Raw genomic sequence first — 22045 nt, forward strand, 5'->3', positions numbered from 1 at the left:
TGACATTGTTTCTTAATGGTGAGGCCAAGGTTTCTGTCAGATAGTTTAGTGGACAACATACATTCTACATAGTGCAGCTTTAGATATGATCTGAAAACGTATTGTAAAAGTTGATAAATTCGATAAAGATTTGGCAGTTCTTTTTATCAGGTGGATTTATATAACCCACACGCAGAAGCTGAAAGCAACAGTACATTTGTGGTGTGTGTAGAGTTCACATCTCTAGTGATGGAGTGACATTCTTACAGAGTGAGGACCAGTTTTTTGGCCAACAAACATGTTACTTCTGCAAACAAATTCCACATCAAATTTGAAACTGAACCACACTACTCAAGATGAAAATGTGCAATTAAAATTCACCCTGACTTATGTTTCATGCACTGCATTGTGGGTAAAAATAATGCTCTGAAATTAAATGCTCCTTTAAATATCTGTTCAAACTTTTTGAAAGTCTCAGGTAGCCAGTTCTGTGGCTGCTGTAATTCCACATGCTGTTGTAACAGACACAGTTGTACTGCGCCTTTAAGAGGGAGCTTTATGGTTATGTAGATTGAGTAACAGACAGACAGAGCGCGAGACAGAGCGCGAGACAGAGCGCGAGACAGAGCGCGAGACAGAGCGCGAGACAGAGCGCGAGACAGAGCGCGAGACAGAGCGCGAGACAGAGCGCGAGACAGAGCGCGAGACAGAGCGCAGAATCGTCACCTTTCTGCTCGCCCTCTCAACACTCCTTTTTCTTTGGTAACGCTGTACGGTGCTTTTTACTGTTTCTTTTACATATAAATACAGTGATGGTAGCCGTGTGATCTGGCTTGATGTGGTCCAGGAGAGAATAAAAGTCTTTCAGATTGCCCACACCAGTGTGTGTCACTCCATGTTAACTCCACGCATCGCGGTTACCCCGTAGCACCTGTTCCTCACTCCAGGTAGGAAGTGTTACACTATTTTCATTAATAAGCCTCTGAAGTACTTTGGGTGTCGTAGTGAAATGAACTGACCAAACAGCAGTGAGGGAGGTTATGTTGAGTCTCACCCCCTGAGCTTCTACATCGTGTCTCTATGACAAAGGACGGAGCCACTTAACTAAGAATGAGACCGTCCTCACTGACAATGTGAGAATATCTGATAGATCACTCAGGAAGGAAGAAAGAGGACGTACCACATGACAACTTACAAAACCTACCGCATCTCTATATTTGGTGTGTGTGTGTTGTGGTTAGTTTGTCAGAGTTTCATCTGAATACACTTCCTCTCCACTATAAGTGTAGCTGTGAAGTCATTCAGTAGACTGTATTGAAGAGTGTGTACGGTGTGTATCAGCAGTCCTGCTGTAGCTGTGTGTAGTGTGTGTGTAACTCAGTAAGAATGCAGGTGTGTGTTTATCTGCTCCTTGTGCTCCACGCTGCTGATGGTGAGTGTTACCTTTTCGTTACAGGTGTTCTCATCCTCATACATTCATTTACACAAAGGTATTTATATCTGAGATCAGCAGAGAGCAGCAGCTCACCACTTACCCCAGATTCTGTCTATCGACCAAGAAATGTTTGAAGTCCAAATTTTGCCTCTTTAGTTTAGAACAAAAGCTGTTAAATGCGAACGTTGCTAGCAAACACTGGAGGTCAACAGCAGCTCAAATATAGCCTTCGTAAATGCATGCCCACAAACTTCTCTCAAGCCAGTCAAACCGCATCCAAGTGTTAATAAATGTCTCCCAGACTAGTCGGTGTGTCGTATAACTCACTGTGAACTAGACAAGTGAAGAAACACGTCACCGGGAAGCGACCTGGATGAGGTTTGAGGACATGTAGCTCGATATCTGACTTATTTACAAATCCTATTAGCTATCGTTGCTGTTGGCTTCCAGTGTTTGTTAGCAATGTTAGCAGCTTTTTTTCTAAAGGAGCAAATTATGGACTCCAAACATGTCTTGGCCACCTGGGTTAAGCAAAAATAAAGTAAATTTGATTCTTCATCGACCTGACCCGTTAAGTGGCACTGAAATCTGCGCTGTGGTTCGGTCCGGTAGAGAGTAACTAATTACTTGCTAATTGCTAATTAGTTACTTAAGACCAGCATAAGGTAGGAATTGTAGGGACATTAGTAGGACTGACAAAATTGAGAAACAAGAAGAGTACAAGAGTATTGTGACTCTTACAAGGATAATTTTGCTCTATAAATCTGTACATTTATAAAAACAACTTGTTTTTTATTATGGTGTGGTATGTGAAATGTGCTCACTTGTATATATGTGGTACAGTCCTTTACATGTGGTGTGTGATGTATGTGTTTGGTGCCTCTGTGTGTTTTCCCGAGTGTGGGTGGGTTTGGGGGAGAGACTACAGAGGATTCTGATCTCGTGAATTTTGACATGCCCATCATATCCCTTATTGAGCTAGCAGTCAAACAAGACAGTACTACTCTATATTACCATGGAAACCAGAGGAGGGGCAGAGCTCACTACCTGCGGGTTCAAGAGCTGGACTGGTAATGAATAAATCCATTTCAATCAGGAGGTCTCAGCTATCAGGACTTCCCAGCGGGTTTCATCCAGACAGCTGTCTCCCACTTTTAGACAGTGTTTGTTTGTTTGTTTGTTTGTTTTAGCCTATTTATATGGTTTACCCCCATGTTGCTCAGCGACACTGACTATAGTACTTCCTGACACTCCGTACAGTGTAGTGACTCAGATTAGGCTGGACCCCTGCTCAGCTTTCCTGAAACACAGCACATGCTTAACCATATGGTCAACCAAAGTGGCCCAAAGCTCATCTGTGATAGTTGCTCTTCCTCGTCCTCATCCTCTCTTTCCAATATTGACCTCCATTGATATCCAACCAAGACATCGAGCCTGTGGCCTCTTTATAGTGCTCAGGCTTTACAAAAAGTATAGTGCTCCATGTACAAATTAGTCATAATTGTCTTCACCTATGAGTACTGGGTTTGGTTAATTGATAAATGGATGTATCATTTGCATTTGAGGGTTTTCTATAAGAAACACACAGATTTCTGTTGAATGATGTGTCCAATATAGAGAATTGTGTTTAGCGTATTGAAAAAAAATGTGTTTTAGAAATACAGAATGAGTGTAAATCAGAGAAGGTGCTTTTGGTTTAGTATAACAGGTCAGGAGATGGGCTACATGAGTTAGTGGTTTCAATTATTGTCACATGTCCCCGTTTTTCTGTCTTGCAAAAAACTGTAATATCACAAAAACAGTACAGTTTCCCAGCAAGCACCTCTTCCTCCTAGCAAACTTGTAGCACTGTTTAACAATTTAACAATACATAACTAACTCTCTCTCTCACGCACATACACACGCGCACACACACACAAAAACATGCACAGCTGCTGCAGGATGGCCAGACCCACATCTGAAGGACTTGGAGAAAGACAATTTTACACACACAGTAAATGTACATTCAAAGTGATACTTGTAGATGCAAAAACACCCCCTGCCCTGCTCTCTCTCTCTCTCTCACACACACACACACACACTCACTCACACTCTCTCTCTCTTCTTGTTGGGTGTTTGGGCTTCAAGTTCTCCTATGTTGTTCCTCTTATCTTATAGAGGCTTAGAAAAATTGACAAATAAAAAATGAACAAATAAGAAAAAAATAAAACCATAGAGACAGTACAGTTTCCTAGCATGCACTTCTTCCTCCTCACATATGTATTGCTAAACTTGGTGCACTTTAGCAATACATAAATAACACACACACACACACACACACACACACACACACAGACATGCATATGCGAATGCTTCCTTTTTGGGTCCGTGTGCTTAAAATTCTGCTGTGCTGTTCCTCTTAGTGGTGTGTGAATGACATGTTTACTTCTTTCACTCACCCATGAAGACTGTCAAACAGTTTCCAAATCCTCATCAGTGACAGAGATTCAGCTCTGAACTTCATGGTTTAATCAGTCAATCATTAACTGACTCTGGCAGCATAAATTCCAGTGACTCCAGTTTAAAGACTGTTTTCTTATTTATTCCTAAGTTATTCTGATGTCACCATAGTCATGGCTACCAGTTTACAGATGTGAGAATTCCCAGCATGCACCGCTTCCTCCTCACATATGTATTGCTAATCTGGGTGCACTGGGTGCTATGGGTGAAATGTGCTCAATTGTTTATTTCTGTTTGTGTTATTTATTCCTCATTTGTCAATCAATTGAGCACATGCTGCTGCACACACACACACACACACACACACACACACACACACACACACACACTGTTTCTGTTAGTGGTATTTTTTCCTCATTTTTTCCTCATTCTGTATATGATGCAGCTCATGTTCACTACCCACTTATGTATCCAGCTGCCTGTGACAGAGGTCACACCTCATTGTGGTTGATTGTATATGTGGTACAGTCCTTTACATGTGGTGTATGATGTATTTGTTTGGTGGCTTTGTGTGTTTTACTAAGTGGGGCGTGGGGGTGGGTTCCAGGAAGAGGCTACAGTGAGTTCTGATCTCATGAATTCTGACATACTCATCATATCCAAGATGATACTACTCTGTCTTACCATGGAGACCTGAGGAGGGGCAGAACTCACTACCTACAGGATATAGAGTTGGACTAGTGTTGGATAAATACATTTGGCAAGACAAGTGAGGTATCCAGGTCCAGCTCTACGGTGGGTGTGAAGACCCATTGTGCAGAAAATGCAAAAATTTAAAAAAAGCAAATTCATTAGAATGGAAACGCGTTTGCTACAGATCCAAAATGCAGTGCAACTTCAGAAATGCTGCAAACTCAGTCACAACACAACGGAACTGTTTTCTGAAGTTGCCTCGCATTTCCAAAATATAGCACACGTCATTTTGAATAAAGTGTTTTCTGAATTTGTATAGCGTTCAGGAATTTGCATCAAGTTTGTAAACTGTAGCACATGTGTTTACCTTCTGTGTTCTTGAAAAGAAACAGTAACTCAAACATAATGTGGAATACAAGTGTAACAACAAGACTGAAGGGGAATAGGTGAGATGCTGATTCAGAGATGGAACTGCACCTTAACAACCACAGCACCACAAAAGGTACCAAATACAAACAGTGCAGACTGACTCTGCTTATTGGTTTTGCCAAAGTCATATCTGGGCCCATGTCCTTAAAGGGCCCCTACCATGGAAAACTGAATGTCACTCACTTTATTGAAATAAATAATTTTTAAGTAATATGTAAATATTGTTACATTTTCAAAACACATTGTTTACTCTCCAATTCCTTACATTCTATATATAGAATATAATCTGTAAAAATAACCTGTTTTGAAATCACTGTTTCTCTGATGTCATGAGAACCAGCTCATTTACTTATCTCTGCCTCTTTGGCCTACAGCAGTTTAACCCCTAACACCTACATTGCAGTTTTCAGACATATTTCAGCTCTTAGTGCTTTTTAAATGAAGCACAATACAGGGCAGCCAATCAGAACAGAGCTCATTTATCTTACATCTTAAAGGCACAGCAACAGAAACTGCCTGTTCCAAGGGATAAAGAGAGGTTGGAAAATGGTTGTGTAAAACTGAATTATGACTCTTTTTGGAAGATAACGCCACAAAAACATTGTAAGAGGACACCAAAGAAAATTATAAAATAAAGGAAAAATGTAGGATATACGCCCTCCAAAGACCTTTTGGTGTATTTGGTTTGATGGGAAGGTGAGTGGCTACAGCTACAGCTGAGGAAGCACCAGGGGCTCCTGTCTGGGTCCCACTGGGCAGCCATATACAGGGCAGCTGTGTACAGCACAGGTTCTGAACCTGGCTGAAGGGTACAGTTTCAGCACCTTGGACAGCAGTCAGGCTGCCTTGGAGGTGAAAGATGTTTGGTCTGTGGTACTGGTCTACAACTCTGAACACGTTTTACTAAAGTCCGTCCTTATTTGGTCCTTTTAATTAAATCTACATCTCTAAGTACAAACCCGATCTCTAAGTAAAACTATATCATCTCTTGGAAACAAACAATGGATAAAAAAATTTGCAAAGCATTAGCCATTAGATTAGAACATATTAGTCCATCACTGTTACACTCTGATCAAACTGGTTTCATCAAAGGAGACACTCAGCCATTAACAGGGTAGACTACTTAACCTAATACTGTGACGGTGGCAGTTCAGAGGGAGCGAGAGGCAAGGTTGCGTCAAAGTGCTCTTTATTTTCCATTGTCAATATGTGACGATACCGCTACTAACGACAAACACTACTCTGTTCCAATAGTCCTTGTAGCGATGTACACGTTGGGAGTGAGCAGTCCGACAGGCCACTAATGTGCTGCACTCTCTCTTGACCTGTGAGTTTAAATAGAGAGAATGAACAAGGAACAGGTGAAGGTGATTAGTAGGCAGGAGACTGGGAATGAGGCAGGTGTTTAGTGTGATCCCTAGCAGGAGTGGGTGTGTCCCTCCCTCTGGCTGCCCGGCCAACCGTGACAAATATGTTACACCTCACTCCACATATTAGAAACTGCTATGCAGAGAAGGCCTTCAATAAAGAAAACTGGAAGTTTTTCTCCTCACATTGCATAAAATCTTTAAAACCACACCTAAGGCCACAGTCAGTACTAATGTAGTACCATCACAAAATGTGCATAGAGGTACTAGGCAAGGAAACCCACTCTCTATTGCTGTTCTCAGTTCTTATATTTATACATTTATTTATTAGTATTTGTACTTTTTTTGGGGGGTGGGGAGGTTGTCTTTTTACAGTTTTTATTTGTTGTTGTTGTTGTTGTTGTGACACTGCAGTGCACACTAGCCTACAGCCTCAATTAGTTACTTTACAGATATTCAGCATTTAGCAAACAGTTGTTAAACAGCTTTTGACAGCTTTAACAACAAAAAGAACAAAGTAACAGAGAAAAGGTGAGAAAATGTTTCTATTTCCTGTGATAACTGTTGGGTTGTGATGACATTGTACTGTCTACATCCAAAGTCGTCTTTACTTTGGTGACTCCTTTAGTGGTTCTGTGTCAGTGGGTGGATTTCACAGCTTCTCTTAAGTAGTTTTTTTCTTAATAGTATGAAAACTACAACATGATCATAGACTGCTGCATTCTACCTGTACTTTATGAATAATATGAATGTTATCAGACAATGCTCATGTTTACCTGATTAAATGATCAATGTTTATTTTGATCAGCATGTAATCTAGAGCTCTTCCTGTCTGATCTGTCTAATATTTGCTAAGCTACACATTCAGTTTGGTCCTCTGATCACTAAGTGCAGGTGTGAAATGATGTGACCAAACAGTGCTGAGGGAGATCACTGTGTAGCACTACTTCTTACTGCAGGATCACTTTACTGAGGATGGGGACTGAACACTGGGAAGCTCAGGAGGAAGTTATGACACTAGAAAGACACTGTTTCACTGTTAGATTTAGTCTGTATGTGTGTGCGTTTCTGTATGTGAGAGAGAAAGAAGTGGAGGAATAATTTATTTTGCACTTGAACACACTTCCCCTCTACTGTGGATATTAGTGGGTGGAGAATTTCAGTGGAGTTCTACTGAGAGAGTTGTAGAGTTCCAGGTTATAGTTGTATGGTGGTTCCACTAGACAGACTGTAGTCTGGGCTGCAGTTTTCAGTGTTCAGTACACTGTAGTTTTGTAGAGTGTATAAGATGTGTAGCAGCATTACTGCTGTAGCTGTATGTAGTGTGTTGTGGAATGCAGGTTTGTTTTTAACTGCAGATGTGTTTTTACTTCCTTTTTGGAAATGATGTGCATATAAAGTCCTGTGAAGCATTTGAGGTTCTTCTTTATTGTACTGATTCGAAGCTTTGGACTATGTCATAGAGAAATGAACTGACCAAACGGCACTGAGGGAGGTCATTTTAGGTCACTCCCACTGGCAACCACATTTTGTCTCTATGACAACGGACTGAAACGTTCAAGTTACAATGTCGACGTTCTCACTGATGATGTGAAACTATCTGCTAGATTACTGACTGATAAAGAAGAAAGAAGACATACCAAATGACAATGTATTAAACCCTACAGGATCACTATATATGTGAGTGAGAATGTTGTCATTCTTACTTATGTGTGTCTGTGTTGGGGATAGACGTTGGTCAGAACTTCATCTGAATGCACTTCCTCTGCACTATAACTGTAGTTGTCATATTATTCAGTAGAGTGTAGTTCTGAAGCGTGTGTGTATGGTGTGTATCAGCAGTCCTGCTGTAGCTGTGTGTATTTTGTGTGTAACTCAGTAAGAATGCAGGTGTGTGTTTATCTGCTCCTTGTGCTCCATGCTGCTGATGGTGAGTGTAACCTTCTCTCTACTTCTGTAGATCATCAAATATCTACTCAGTAGCTACTTTATAAGAAACACTGAAAACATCTATAAGAGTTCAGTTAGAGACGACATCTCTGACCACCTATAAAAGGCACTTTAAAGGCACATGTGGACACTAGTGCCAATGGGTGATGTTACTGTTTCTAATAAAGTAGGTGGTGAGAATAAAATTGTGTGTGTGCGTGTGTGTGTTGTATATTACCTGAACATGTAAGGTAGAATTTAAGATTTGGTTAGTAGGCTGCTTTCAGTTGTAAACCAAACCTTGAACTCAATGTGTCATTGTGGTGCAGTTATATCTAATTACATATAACCCATGCATATCGGATTCAGTGCTCAGACTAGAGCATAATAATCAGAGTAAAGTAAGTAGTCAGTACATGGTTGTATAGTAAATGTTACTCTGAACAATCACAAATCACTGTGTGCTTGAGATAGTTAAGCCATGTTAAAGAGAAAAGAGATGAAAAGAGTAAAGAGATGAAACTCAAATGTTGGGACATGCACATGAGGGGATTGATAGTGAAGGTCTTCTACTGGTGTGTTTCTGCAGGCTGTATACTGGAACATCAGAAGATCACAGACATCACTGCATATGCAGGAGACTCAGTACTACTGCCCTGTTCCTGCACTGACCCACAAACCAGACCTGAGAGTTTCACCTGGCAGAAACACCAAAACTCCAGTTATACAGAGATCTCCAGTGAGAGTGAACAGTACAGAAACAGACTTCAGCTGGGTACTGCTCACTCTCCAGGAAATCTCTCTCTACTCATATCACACCTGACTGAGGAGGATGAGGGAGACTACAGATGTCTAACTAAAGGGAATAAATACAAAGACATCAAACTTTATGTTTCAGGTAAAATATTATTCAGAAACACGGACAAATTAAAATCTCCTAAGTAGATTTCGCCTGGTGGATCTCCATCATGAACTTCGCTTTTCAAACATAAATATAAATGTAATATAAATACATTCACCACAAACTTTATTAGACACACATACATCACATTTTACTAAAATTCAAAAACAGGACATTTAAAAATAGAGAAACACCATTACATATTTATGTATCTAACATGTGGACCACATTATCCTCAGATATTAGTCACCAGACACCCTCTGTCACCAGTCTAGAAGAGTTAAACACAACTAACATACATTTCACCTGTCCTCACTGAACACTTTCAGTACCTCTAATAAGTGAATGTGTAGGTATAATTACAGACTGTGTCCACCTGGTGTCTTACACAGTTTGTGTGTCACCCTGCACGCAGGATATCACTGGTCAGTTTCTGACCACAGATGTCCCAGTATATGTGGATACTGAACCATTCTCCACACGTCAATCCCACTACAGTGCTGGAGGCTTGGTAGTGGGTGTTGTACTGGTATGAGTGGTTCAGGTACAGCAGTGTTACTGGATTCAGTGCTACTGGTAGGTTGAGAGTGTTCTGACAGTGAAAGATATCCAGCCAGCAGTGGTTCAGTGGTCAGACAATGACCATGACTGGAGTTGGAGGATGGTTAACACTAACTGTGTGTTACACCAGATGGGCTACAACCACTGACTCTACACGATGTTTCAAATCCATTTATATTTTAATGCATGTGACAGAGAGCATAAACTTGCATCAATTCTGTAACAAAAGGATGTTAAACATTTCACAAATGGATTTGTTTTGTCTTCATATGATGGTTCACAGAAGAATGTCACTGGTTGTACAGGTTACTTCATAACAGTAGTGTAACATGTCAGTGTTTCTGCTCTCTCTAGTCTGTAAGGATGTTGTGAATCCTCCCACAGTGCTGAGTGGATACGTGGGAGGGTCTGTCCTGCTGCCCTGTTACTGCACTGAACTGCTGGCCGAGCCAAAAACCGTCAGATGGAGTTTTATAGAAGAATCTAATTTCATCTACCCAACTGACCAGACAAACCGTTACACTGATAGAATTAAGCTGGTTACTGCTCCAGGAAATTTCTCTCTATTCATATCTGGTCTGACTAAAGAGGACTGGGGACAGTACAGGTGTAGCATCAGCAGTCATCATCTTATAGACGTCAAACTCCAAGTAACAGGTAAACCAACCTCTTGTATATTTAATGTATGAAATGTTGTTGACTGCATATAGTGACTGATCTGTACCAATAACTACTGTACTACATAAAACAAAAAATCTATCCAGCGGCAGGATCTGCAGTTCTACTTCTGTCTGTTTCTAGTTACATCTTCTGTTTGTATTTGTATTTCATGCATGTAGTTAATGACTCTTGTCCGCTATCCTGTTATATATACATAGTGTATATAGATAGAGGGAGGGAGGGAGCGAGAGATGGAGAGAGAGAAGGAAGGAGGGACGGAGAGAGGGAGAGATAGAAAGAAAATTTTAAAAAGACAAAGAATGGGGGTAAAAACAACGTTTGACTTTATGAAACAAAATAGCGTTGCGCTTCCTTTTCACAATACAACAAGGCGGTGAACGTCAACGCATCTCCTTGAGTTGTAATAAATATGTGTGTGTGTGTGTGTGTGTGTGTGTGAGAGAGAGAGAGAGAGAGAGAGAGAGAGAGAGAGAGAGAGAGAAAAAAAAGAGCAGAGAGAAGAGTCTCCTCTCACAGCTGGTGCTGACACTGAGTTAATTAACACACACTAACACTAACACATCAGGACCAGTCTGAAGTACAAACAATCAGACCAAACCAAATTATTACACTTCACAAACTAAACTACATCACCCACTGGAACACAAACACAAGCACAAAGCAGAGAACACAGCCTGGCCGTCCAGACCAGCCGATATAAATGTTATGGCTGCCCAGAGAACAGAGACTCTGTCAGCAAAAAAAATCTGAGACGGTCCACCCCAACTTTAAGTGTCTGTCTAACACTGACAAACTGCCCATCCTACTGGGCAAAAAGAAGGAAAGCAGCACTTTAGCTGGGTGATACATATCTGCCTGCCATAAGATGAGGGACAGTGATTAACCCACCCAAACATACACACACACACACACACAGAGACTATATTACCCAGTTTATAAAAGTTACCTAGCTATTTATCATTATTAACTATTTATTATTATTAACTATTTGTTATTATTAAGTATTTATTATTTTCCATCCTTATTATTTATTTATTTTCCTTTCTTTTCACTTTTACTTCTTCTAATTATTATTATTTCAGACCAATTACAGTTTCTCTTCAAGTTCTTTTATAACAGAATTCTTAATTTCCATAATTGCAAAGGTTGTAATGTTGTGTAATGTTCATGTTGTAATACCGCTTTGGCAATACTATAGTTGTATATGGTCATGCCAATAAAGCTTACTGAACTGAGAGAGAGAGAGAGAGCGAGAGAGAGAGAGAGAGAGAGAGAGAGAGAGAGAGAGAGAGAGAGAGAGAGAGAGACCCGACCCAGGAGCCCCTAATTCATTCACTCTCAGAAAACGACTAAAGGACACACTGCACCTACAGAGCCCTGCAGCTTCAGACGTAGCCAACGTATCACCACCACTGACACACAGAGAACTGAACACGTCTGCTTGGCCAAACTGTACATACATCAGTTCTGTAGTACAAAATCTAAACTTGTTAAATACATAACAGCCCTGAACCCTCATTACTTATAACTGATCACACTTTTCTATTCTTGCAGAGGCTCCATATAAACCTGTAAATCCTCCTCCATTGGACACTGACACATCAAGTCCAACAGCTTCAACTAAACCTACTACAACAATGACGTCTCCAAATTGTTAAATGGTTTCTTTAAATCTGTGATGTTTCTGAGAATAAAAGTTATTTAATGCGTCATTTAATGTAAACTCTCAATGAAGTATAATGCCTGACTCTGTAACTTCAAACTGAGCCTGTAGAGACGTATTACAGACCCATTCATGTTCTTTTCTATTTGCTTGTGTGGCAATAAGAATATGCTTTGAATGCTTGTTAAACATTCATACAATATAATATTAAAATGACAATTAATACATTTAAATGTAATATAAATGCTTCCCACATTCCCACATGCAGGTGCTCACACTTCTCCACTGTACACACGTCATGTCATATTAGCTGGTGTGGGGGTTTTACTGCTGTTGATGGGATTAGGAGGAGTCATCTGCTGGAGATACAGAGGTACACATACACACACACACACACACACACACACACATAAATACATACATATCCACATCCATCTCACACTGAGTTAATTTTGTAGTTCAGAGACGTGAACAGACGGTGAGCAGAGAGGGACAAACAGGACAGAGGAGAGATCAGCAGACACAGGTGAGTGTCACACATCCATGTTATAATATCAGTGAACTCTGATTCAGTGCACAGATCTGTTCTACAGTGTCAAAGCTTGGATCAGTGAATGTGACTGTTTCTGCATGATTGTTCTGACATTCTGTACATGACTACAACGTTAAGATCGAAATAATGTAATTGCCAGCCAATCCCTTCATGTAACACCGACATGAGGCAAGAAACATTTGGGCCATATACAAAATAGTTTACTACATACTTATGCTGCGTACTGGACTCATTATATACCGTATAATGTTTACTGTTCCCTGTAGTAATATGATGCATAATATCCAGTGTGTACTAAAACGCAAACCATACTAAGGGGTCACTTGAACGTATGAAGTTCTACCCACTTGTGATTTACGGCCACCGTTGCATGATGAGATGCTGTACACCATGGAGACATGCCTGGTCACGTACTGGATTATTTGGCCATAGCAGTATGTCATCTGGGCATCTTTTGTGTACTGGAAAAATTCATTTTGGTCAGACTAGTTTTCAAGCTCTCTTCAGTAAGCACTCATTAACTAAAGAAAAATTGATCAACACACATTTATCATTTGTATTAAAAAGGGCAGATGATGTATGTATATGGTTACTCTGCTCAGCTACTTTAATAGGATCACCTTTACACTACATCCAGTTATCTTCTAGCTGCGTTATATACCTGTGTACAGTTCCACAGGCTTGTGTATAAACTTCAGACACACTGCTTTTCTTGTTACACACTCATACATGCTCTAAAGACACTACCACTGCAGAGACACTTCTTTGTTTAGAGTGGTCCACCATTCAGGTAGGATCCATTCAGCAGTGCTCCAGTGGTCACCCAGTAAACAGTGGTGCACACCTGCAAGATATGTGCACATATTAAATTACAGACTGCAGGTGATTTCTGTGTCTTTATAAAAGTGGCCGGTGAGTGTTTAAATGTTTGTGAATGTATAAACAGATTACACACGTGCTGCCATGAATTAGATTTACATGCGCAGTTATGGATTAAATGTATATTACAATTAACACCCATTAACACCTCTGCAATACAATACATTTATTATATTAACACTTGTATTAATCCACTCAACAGGGTGTGCATTAGTCTGTATGTGTGTTAATATTTTGTAATTGTGATATTTTCTGCAGGATGATGTAATGTATTCTACTGTAGCCCAAATTAACACCACCAGACCAGCACCCAGAGCAATGGATAATGGAGATAATACAGAATATGCCAGGATCAAACTAAATTAACAAACCTGAACACACACACACACACACACACACACACACACACAGGGACTTTTATTGTATGGTATCTAGCCAATTAACTGTTATGTTCTTCTGTCTTGGTTTCAGTGCTGACTTTGTATAATTTGCTGTATTTTACTAATTAACTGCTAATTAGTTACTTCAGGTGTGGTTTCTGACTGGCATAAGTTAGGAATTGTAGGTGGAGGACTAACAGTAACAGGGGCAGGACTAAGACTGATAACATTACAGTGTAGCCACTCCAAGAACCAGAGTACGTGGGTTTTATTCCTTTTGGGTTCATCTTCTGCTTGGGAAAGGAGGCTAACCGCTAAATCTACAACTAAAATTGTGACTCCTACAAGCAAGTACCGTTTTTGTTCTGTACATTTGCAAAAACTATTTGTTTTATTGTTACATTATGGATTTTTGTCAGCAGATTGTCTTTTCTGCATTTTCTGTATCTCGAAGCATTTTTGTATATTTAATCTTTAAATAGTAGCACATTTTTCTGTTATTAAGCAAGTCATTTTAGAGTCAAATGCTAACCGTTTTCTGTATGCGTCACTTGCACTGTGAGAGTCTATTGTTGTTTCAGAAATAAAGAGCCAAAGCAGGAAAGAGTTGTGGTTTCTGTTTACACCTACTGTTCATCAAGTACATCGTGTGTGTGTGGTGCAGTTTGACAGCAGAATGTGTGTAGAGTGCAGTTCACTGACAGCAGTTGGATGCCACTGTCTGTTTCTTTGTCTTTAGGACCTTAAACTGGAAACCATTCTAACTGAGCTGTGGTATGGTTCACATGTACACATTATTGGTGTACAAATTCACCAATGCATTGGACAGACAAGCTTGATCAGGAGGGTTGAACACCAAAGTAGAGCAGATGGTTCTGCAGAATTGTACACAATGTGAAACCAGATCAGTGACATAGAAACAGTCTCACTCAGACTCAAGAAAAAACACCAAATGTGAAAATCATCTTTTATCCCAAACAGGTGACTCTGGTCCAGTGCTTGGTGTGAAAGGGTTCATACGTAGAACATAGCAGGTGGTTGCTTAGGGCAGTAGAGCTGTGTTGAAAAGGTTCTGCAAAGTTAATTTATTTTGCTGTTGTAGCTGAGGCAGTTGGCTTGCTACGGCATTATATGACATACAGCGGGTGAAATAAGTATTGAACACGTCACCAATTTTCTAAGTAAATATATTTCTAAAGGTGCTATTGACATGAAATTCTCACCAGATGTTGGTAACAACACATCCAATCCACACATGCAAAGAAATCAAACCATAGATGTCCATAGATTATGTGTAATAATGAGAAGTGACACAGGGAAAAAGTATGGAACACATGAAGAAATAGAGGTGCAAAAAGCCATGGAAAGTCATGACACCAGCTGAAATCTATCAGTAATTAGAAAGCAATCCTGCCAATTAGTGCAAATTAAATTAGATAGTTCAACTGATGGCCTATAAAAAGGTGTCTCATTAGCAAGGTGCCACACAAGAAACATCTCCTGATGGGTAAAAGCAGGGAGCTCTCTCAAGAGCATGTATTTAGTTTTGAAGGGCACAGATCTGCAAACTCCATCACAGTTTTGGCGTATGAAAATTACATGGAACGTAAAAAAAAAATTATATTGTAAATCTCTAGTTTTATCTCTCTTACCAAATTTATTTCACTGTTTATATTATACACTGTTTATATTGAACAGATTTTATGTTCTATGATTTTATTATCCAGTGTTTTATTGTTGTTTGAACTGTTTTTTTTTATCTTGATTGTGTGTACTCTTATTTTGTGCTATAATTTTAAAAAGTTGTATACAACTAAAGTTTACTATTATTATTATTATTATATTAGTACCACCAAATGGTTTAGTTTAATGGCTTTATTGAAGCTTCATGTTTTAAACCATGCCACATGATCATAATAATTATCTGAGTGTAGTCCTCTTCCTCCTCTTCATCACAGTGTCTCAGTGTCTCTTCCGTGATGCAGTGATGGGCGCAGTGACGTGTTCACCGTTGCCACACTCACAGCAAGCATGAGATGGAGCTTTCAGCTGGGGGGGGACGGTGAGTCTTGCAGCTGGCTGGAACAACCGTCTGTCCATCCTCATCTAAAATGGATGAAAGCAGAGAATGTTTGCACAGCGTTCATTTTAATTTAGTCAAAGAAATAACCTGCCAAACCTGCCTGTGTGGCGTTCACATTACTCTAACGCAGCATATTTACCATATGCCTTGTTTGTATGTTATATCGAACAGCAAAAACACAGGGCCTGCTATTCTCTTCAATTAATTCTCAAGTCTGCATCTTTATTTTTCTATTTAAAATGTACTTAATAATACATCTGGATTTTGGGAAATAAGGAACCACATGAGTGTAATGGTTGGGAGGCTGAGGGTGAACACATATACAAAGTAACAATGCCTCGGATGTGAGAGTGAACTGGAACAATGACTAGGCAAACCCTAATGAGAATGAGTAAACGAACAGACAGGATTAACAAATAAATAACAAGTTTAATATAAAAAAATGAACAAGAAAAACAACACAGAATAGAATGAGGGAAAGAATCAGAAGACTAAGCAGGCTAACAGGGCGAGGCTGATAACAAGGCAACTAAGGAAACTTAACACTAAGGAATGGCTAACAGGAGAACAACGATGAAGCACAGAACCAGGTTACTTATGCTAGACGAGACTGTAAACCATGGACAGGCACAGGAATTGGGACAGACTGAGGGAAAAGGAGTGGGACTGGCAACATGGCTAGAACAGGAGGCGAGCACAGAGACAGGAGAGGAGAAATACTGGGATAGCTGCGGGAACAGGGACAGGCACAGAAGCAAAGGCAGACGTAATTATGTTAAACAAAACTGAGACAGGCACAGCAACAAAATAAACAACAGGCATGAGTGCAGCTACTGGAACAGGTAAAGGAACACCGATGCCACAAGGCAGGGTAACAGGTTTTTACCAAGTTCACACAAACAGGTATAGATACATTATGTAGATGCAGTTACAGAAGTGTCGTAGGGCGTGGGCACCAGTGGAGCATGAGCTGAGCGTTCACGAGCACGTCTGACGTGTCCTGAGCGTCCACCTGCATGTCCGATGTGGGTGCCGAGTCATGGTTGCGTTCAGCGATGGCAGGCTCAGGAGGTCTGGAGGTGCGGCTGCACTCAGCGATGGAAGGCGTGGGAGGTTTGCAGGCACGGCACTGGGAGGAGCGTAGGCAGGCAGGCCAGAGAGAAAAAGGCTGGGGAGGCAGGCAGGCACGGAGGGAGGGAGGCTGGGGAGAGAAGGAGGCAGGGAGGCTGACAGGGAGGGAGGGAGTGAAGGAGGCTCAGGAGGCAGTGAGGCAGGTAGGCAGCCAGGGTGGGAGGGAGGGAGGCTGGGGATACATGAGGCCAGACAAGCAGCATGTGACCCATACTCCAGGGGAGGCTGGGAATACATGTGGCCACATGATTAGAATCGAGACCCAGACACCGAGGGGAGGCTGGGGCTACCCATGGCCGGTAGATCTGAATGGAGACGCAGACTCCTGGGGGAGGTTTGGAATACATTCTGTTCATCTGGCCACATGTAACCCCAGACTCCCTCCCTCCCTTCCTGCCTCCCTCCTTTCCTCCCCAGTGTACCCAGTGTTCTTGCTCTCTCCCTGCCTGCTTGCCTCCCCACCCTCCCTGCCTCCCCAGTGCCTCTCTCTCCCTCCCTGCCTCCCCAGCCTCTCTGCTTACCCTCCTGCCCACCCACTTGCCTGCCTGCCCAGCTTATGTGCCAGTCTGCCTCCCTCCCTGTTTGCCTGTCTCCCTCACTCCTCAGCCCCCTCCCTCCCTCCATCTCTCCCTGCTTGTCTGCCAGCCTGTTTGTCTCCCCAGACTCCCTCCCTCCCTCCCTGCCTCCCCAGCCTACCACCCTCCCTGCCTGCCTCCCTCCCTGCCTCCCCAGCCTACCACCCTCCCTGCCTGCCTGCCTGTGCACCCTCCCTCCCTGCCTCCCCGCCTCCCCAGCCTCTCTGCTTACCCTGCCACCTGCCCACCTGCCTGCCCAGTTTACTTGCCTGTCTGCCTCCCTGCCTGCCTGTCTGGCACAGTGATGCATTCACCCCTGCTATGCTCACTCTCCATCACTGTGCAGCAAGCATGAGATGGAGCTTTCAGCTGGGGGCTGATGTTGAGTCTTCCAGCTGGCTGGAGCAACAGTGTGTCCATCCTCATCTAATATGCATGAAAGTAGAGGAGGTTTGTACAGTGTTCATTTTCATTTAATCAAAGAAATAACCTGCTAAGCCTGGCAGCATAGTGTTAACTTTATTCTAATGCAGCATATTTATCTGGGGGATGGGACATCCTGCTCGACTGGGAAGCAGCAGCACATGGTATTTCTGGAATGTTGGACCAAGTTGCATCGAAAGATGTTTCGACATACGTCTTGTGATTCCACTCTTACTTGAAATGGTCATATTCCAGACAATCCATGCACCTCTGTTATCTTTTTTTCATGAAAAGAAGCCACGCCTCTCCTCCATGACACCTTCTTGCATGTTTGTAAGAGATTGAAATCATGACACTCAATGTTAGTTTTGCACAATGCCAAATTCAGAAAAATGCACAAAAAGAAGTCTTCATCTCGGAGTCGTATAATTCTGATGGATCGGGCAATTTGGAACTGGTTCCTGATTCCCATCACTTTGCTTCATGAATGAAAAAGCTGATTGTGTGTTGAGGAAAACAGATGTTTTTATAAGTGGCTGTGAATGGATTTGCTTTTGCTATTAAAGTGTGTTATTCCTACTACCATATCTTCTCAGATTCACTATTCATTCGAGTTCTCTTAAGTTTATAGTCTGCTATAGACTGCTACCTGCATATCTAACACAAAAATTTGTGCTTCCCATTGCAGAGCCAAGATTATTCTGATGTGTTAAGTCATTAAAATGACTTCATTCTGGTTACCATGATATTAAGAATGGAATGCTTTGAGAATACCAACTCCAGACAGATAAACAGAAAACCTATAGATGATGCATAAAATGAATGCTGGATGAAAATAGATACATTTACTCACATCTGCAGGAGAACCTGCCATGTCTCTCTCCTCCTTCAGTGTCTGCTGCTCCTCCCTCATCTTCCTCAGCCTCTCTCCCATCATCTCCTCATCTGCCGCCTTGTGGTGTCCATGTGGAAAGGGGTGACACTGTGATGTGGGGGAATGGTGCCGATGTCTATGTCGTTGGTTATAAGGATGGATTCTGTTTCAGCGAAAATCCATGTTAGTTTAAAACCTGCGTAACATGGTACACCACAAAGTTAGTTTTCAGCTCATGAGGCACAGCATTGGAAATACCCGAGACAACTGCCAGATGCAATTTACCCTGTCCCCATCAATTTCTGAACTGCGTTACATTGTCCCCACTACTTCTTGAAAGTGTATTAAGAAAATATTAGTATTTTCTTCACAAGCTTCATTTTGCTCCATTTGATAAATATAATTTGATTAATTGTTGTTTTGATCTATAAATCTAATCATATTATGTTCTTAATGACAATCAGAACACATTCTTGCTGATATGTTGTTGAGATGATGGTGAAATAAACGCAGTACAACTGACGTTTCTTGAAATGAAATCAAAATCAATAGAAAACAACTGTACTTCAAATATATATTAAACCATAATGTGAGTTTTGAGAAGCAGGCAAGATGGGAGTCGCATGCAGCTAGAAATGTATGGCTTTACTGAGCAGAGTAAACACTGCAGGGAACAGCCTACAGTGATCACGTAAAGCTCATCATATTATTCCTAGAGAGTAACATTCTGTCCCTCAAAGGCAATGAAACAAGAAAACGTTGGTTGGTGGGATTGAATTTTGCATCCTAATGGGGAGAAGACAATTCAAGCCAGTTTTTAAACTATGCCTTTCAGGCACCAAAAGGGAGGAAATGCTGGATGGATCCAGAAGTCCCCTTGCTGTATGGTTTCTGTAGTGTAGTGGTTATCATGTTTGCTTTACAGGCAGAAAGTACCTGGTTCAATACCAGGCTGAAACTCTTTTCTTGGTAAATGTGTAACTGCTGTCCTTACAGTTGAATGGAGGGCTGTTCTTCACAGAGCAAAGTCAGGCTCCTTAACTAATCGCCAAACTGATGAATTAAAACTCGTAGCATAATGTCTATGCTAATTCAAGTCTTTCAAACATTAGTACAGGAAGTATAAACTTTAGTGAGTGTGTCCTTATTTTGTTTCCTAAAAAGGTTTATGCTAATTAGCTCAATTTTAAAAGTTACTTTCATCAAATCTATGGCAAAGAAAAAATCCTTGCAAGGCAATGTCAAGCATACAGAATTTGTGCAATAGGTTATGCTCTAAATGCCAATGAGAGAACTACAGAGATAAAGTAAAACTCTTCATATTATGCCCAGTTAGCAACAGTCTGTTTCTCGAAGGGTAAGAAACAAGAGAACTTTGGTGGGGTTGTCTGAATTTTGCATCCTAATGCTTGAGAAGTCATACTGCTTAGCCAGATTTAAAACTATGATTTTCAAGCCCCAAAAATGAGCAAATGCTGGAAAGCAGCATTTTTTTCTGCAACTTTGAATCAGATATTTCTGAAAAATTAGAATTGTAAACCATTTAAATTTTAAGTACATCTGCTCGTAAAACGCATTTTAGGCCATCCAACATACCCACGAAATTTGCATAAAATGGCAGCTATTTGTGAACAGAGAGAGTAATGGTATTTACTAACCGTCAAAATGATTTATTGCTTGATTTGATTGGTTGATTTGACAGCTGTCAATCATCCTCGTCGTCCGAATCATCTTAGAAAAGAAAGTTGATCCAATTATTCTAGTATAAATGTGATTAATAAACATGCTTTTAAAAATATACTTACGTGGAGATTGTGGCCTACAGGTTAGTGTGGTTGAACAGCGTGAATAGGCCTAGAATTATTTAGACGTATGTTATAAGCCACAGTGACCTCTGTATACGTTTCTGTAGACGTTGCCGGTTGTAAGAGGTGAAATATTTGTGAGCTCCGCCAGAGGGCTCGATGAATAGTGGATGACAGTAGAGGGATTCACCCCCTCTGCCTGTGTGACAAATTAACGCACTGCATAAACTTTTAGACATAAAGCGATCTTTTAACATATGGTAGACGCACTCTAGAAAAGATTACCTTGTAACAACTCTTTCAATATATGAACTGTTTCATCAGCTTGTGTCCTTATATCTGCAAATAAAAGTAACAAAAATGTAAACAAAACAAATACATAAAATTAACATTTATAAAAGTTCACAAATAAGAAATTACCTTGGGCGGCATTTCTCTCCACAGAGTCAAGGAAGTCGTGAACGTCGGAAACTATGGAAATACATAGAACAGAATTATACACCATGAGTAGAAAAGATCACCATAATGATATCCTTTATACCAAAACCGCATTTATGTCAGGTCATGTACTGGTTAATTTAAGTAAATAGATTCACCCACTTCGAAGCTAAAGTTTTTTCTATTTAGCTAGCCCTGAGAATAAGAATAGCCGTCGATCAAAAGAGTTTTAGTCGATCAAAATGTTTCACGTACTCTATGGCATAGCGGTCATATTACATATTGACCATTAATCATCAGAATAAAGACATTGACAATATCCTTTCCTAGATTGCTCGCAAAAGAATACTTACGATAGCTTGTAGATACTACGCATTGATTGTTAAAATGTATGTTTTGTCTAGACCTGAAATTAATTACGACGCTAAGCCCCACTGAGTTAAATCATACAACGCACGATCAAGTATTTCATCCATTAGCTAAATAAATAGCTAAATACACGTCAGCCTTTTTAGTAACTTATACGAATATAAGGTATAGCATGAATTAGTTAAGCATTACTGAATTGCTTACCTGTTGTGAACTAAAGGAGTGAAATACCGAAAACACGGCTTTAAGAAAAAGTCGGTGGGGATAGAAATGGTTTTCGGATAGAAGTTGTAAATTACGTCCCTCCCCCAACACCTCTCTCAGTTGTGGAATGCACTGAAAGTGGTAAGAGTACAACTTGTGATAACGGACAAAAACCTTGTGTGATAAAACTTATAGAGTAACCACAATGGTTAGAGATCAGACAAAAAATAAATAAATTAAAACTTTGTGATGTT

At 40.7% G+C, this 22045-nt stretch overlaps 2 long non-coding RNA genes across 4 annotated transcripts; one reads left to right on the forward strand and one right to left on the reverse strand.

Moving 5' to 3' along the window:
• Positions 1 to 717: 717 nt before the first annotated feature.
• On the forward strand, positions 718 to 14486 carry LOC145647900 (uncharacterized). 3 transcript variants are annotated; one of them, XR_014116404.1, is made up of 6 exons: positions 718 to 926; positions 8861 to 9169; positions 9588 to 10390; positions 11969 to 12450; positions 12536 to 12603; positions 13768 to 14486. It is a non-coding gene; the product is annotated as an uncharacterized LOC145647900 (long non-coding RNA). The 3 variants fall into 3 exon arrangements; XR_014116401.1 differs by having other exon boundaries at positions 12536 to 14486; XR_014116402.1 differs by having other exon boundaries at positions 10088 to 10390; positions 12536 to 14486.
• Positions 14487 to 20671: 6185 nt separating this feature from the next.
• LOC145660251 (uncharacterized) lies at positions 20672 to 21882 on the reverse strand. The gene is made up of 5 exons (XR_014126493.1): positions 21792 to 21882; positions 21201 to 21251; positions 21066 to 21119; positions 20781 to 20979; positions 20672 to 20706 (listed from the first exon to the last, which is right to left on the reverse strand). It is a non-coding gene; the product is annotated as an uncharacterized LOC145660251 (long non-coding RNA).
• Between the last annotated feature and the right edge of the window lie 163 nt (positions 21883 to 22045).

This window comes from Electrophorus electricus, chromosome 2 (assembly GCF_041902795.1).
Source record: "Electrophorus electricus isolate QZ-2024a chromosome 2, ASM4190279v1, whole genome shotgun sequence".
NCBI lineage: Eukaryota > Metazoa > Chordata > Actinopteri > Gymnotiformes > Gymnotidae > Electrophorus > Electrophorus electricus.